Genomic DNA, 2,500 nt, shown 5'->3' with positions numbered 1-2,500 from the left:
CAGAAGAGGAAGAAGAAAATCAATGAAATTGTCACAGGTGCGCCCGCCAGATAAAACGTCCATTGAGCCACCACACGCTCAAGCCACTTTGCGCAACATGCGTCACGGCGCGTTGACAAGCCAGCCAGCCAGCCGGGCATTCTTTGATGGATGGGACGCAAACGTTTTGCTAAATTTCTTAATTTAAACTCCAGCAGCATAACGCTGATCTAGTTTGCCATACGCACGTCAATCGGCACGTCGGGAGGCGAGGCCTACTGCGGCGGGATACATGAGATGTGCGCGACAACTTTAGCTCTCATTACTCGCCAGGGAACACGAGAGGGGTCCGCCGTCGTCAGCCGGGCCGTATAGTAACTATTTATTGTGTGCTAAGGACCAGTCCACCGCGGCACCGGTTAACGTGTAACGCACAGAGAAGCACCACCGTCCGTCCGGAGACGAGAATGTCTTCTATCATCAACTGAGACGGAATTAGCGGGTTGGTTGGTTGGTGGTGGTGGCAGTGCGAATGGGTGCCGGACGATGGAAACAGGTTTAACATATCCCCTAGTCGTATGCGTTAGCCGCGCTCCGTCTCTTGAGTAGGAAAAAAAGTGAACTTCCAGCGTGTCTCCCATTCTTCCCCGTCTTCTACTGCCCGAACGGTAGAAGATGGTGCGCGAGAGAGCTGCCCACGGTCCGCATGGCCTTTATGGCGAGATCGTCCATGTCGTCGCACTCGTGTTGCCCCTTCTGAATTCCTCTACTGTCCAACTATGGAGAGCTTACATGTATGAATTACTTTAAATTGCCCAGAGATCAGCAGCGAATCAACGGCCTAGGCAATTGGCCAAAAGATGCCGCAGGCCGCCAACGCACAATCGGGGAAAACAGACACACAAACCTAATAAACCTTTGGGACAAATTGTCTCGAGCATTCTCGAGTATCACGGAATGCCGTCCACCACAGCCAGCCTTCCCTGTCATGGAAGTGGTCCGCATACCACTATTCCCTTTGGCAATGAATCAGACCCCACGAGACGATAAACAGCATGATGATTAGTCACTTGTTACACCGTTTTTGGTAAGGGTATTCAACCAGGAAGTAACATTCTTTAGCATAAGTCGCCCCACCCCAGGTGTGTAGCTTCCTTATCTTAAGTTTCACAAGCGACCACTTCGATAACGAATCATACCACGCGTTCATCCTTGACTTGCAACCCCAAACATCAAGGGAAGGTCCCAAACCCACGCACACATATACATTGTCTTACGCATTTACCTCGAAGGCGAGATTCATTATCACATTCCTGCGACAAACGACCAAAAGTCCGTGTTGGAACCGGACACTATCGTGAGAAGCTATCGTAAACGATTGGCTATCTGTTCGTCGCCGTCGATCCTTCGCTTTGCCTTCGATGGTAGCGTGACGAAAATCCTGAACCAAATCCTGATGTTTGTACAATCGTGTCTCTCTAGTTCATCCCGTTGTCTCGATGTGCTAGAAGCATGTTACGGCTAGCAAAACTTGTGTTGAACCCACCATCACCCCCCCTTTTCGCATGGCCACCAATTGATTTATTGACCTTCGGGCAAGACAAATGCAATCAATTAAAGCGATGATGGTTGGTCAACTAGCGTACCATCGAAGGGCCCGTGTCGTTAACGGTGTCTTTGCAAACATCTTATCAACCAACTCACCTCGATAAGGATGAGTTCTCCCCTAGGCAACATTACCTAGGTACACATCCCAATTTGATGTAGCTTGAGTGCCTCTGAGGTTGTCACATGGGATGGGAAATCGATTAAACTAATTGGTGTGTGATTACTGGATTATCACAGTCAGCCACGTGCTCGACGATGTTGGGGCATGGAAGGATGGATGGATGGATGGATACTGTGACATTAATCTCATGTCTTTGATCCAGTTTCACCATTTCAGAGGAGCACTTTTGTGTTCAAATTTTGTTTGAAGAAACCTAAATTACTGTCATTTCCTCAGCTCCTTACTGTACTGCCCCTGGGGGTGGCTCTGGGACCTGTTAATGGGAGTTGTCGTTGTCGTTGTTGAGTCACCTTCAACCCACTGCGCCGCTGGTGAAACACAATGCCGCGTACCGCCTTGGTGACCCCTCACACCCGGGGGGTTCACACGTTCTCGTTTCCGAGTGTGGCCCAACATCGGCAGCTAAAAGTGAAACAGTAGTAAAGTAAGGCACACGATGAAATGCAATTCGCTCTCGAAGGGCTGTTAGATGTCGAAAAGGAACGATGCTACGCAACTACACTGCAACTGAACGGCTTAATGTGAAGTGCAAGAGCAAGCGAGAGGGCCGAGGCTGTAGCCGTAGCCTTTAAACCGCTTAATAACCCCTTGTGGCCACTTGTGGCCTGGTGGTTTGGTGCAATAAAATCTCCTAAAGCACACCGGGAGCTCCGGGCACACACCTGTTAGCACCTCTCACCTGATCGCCAAACGGTCAATCGCTCCGGGCTATAGGAGGTTCCGCAGCAGAGG

General features: G+C 50.1%; 1 protein-coding gene across 1 annotated transcript in view; it reads left to right on the top strand.

Annotated features, from left to right (window-relative positions):
* LOC126578161 (serine/threonine-protein kinase N) overlaps window positions 1-2,500 on the top strand; it is a 48,405-nt gene that overhangs the window by 983 nt on the left and 44,922 nt on the right. The window lies entirely within an intron of this gene.

Source organism: Anopheles aquasalis, chromosome 3 (assembly GCF_943734665.1).
Source record: "Anopheles aquasalis chromosome 3, idAnoAquaMG_Q_19, whole genome shotgun sequence".
Classification (NCBI taxonomy): domain Eukaryota; kingdom Metazoa; phylum Arthropoda; class Insecta; order Diptera; family Culicidae; genus Anopheles; species Anopheles aquasalis.
The sequence above is the reverse complement of the archived record's forward strand: the minus strand, read 5'-3'. Positions and strand labels throughout refer to the sequence as shown.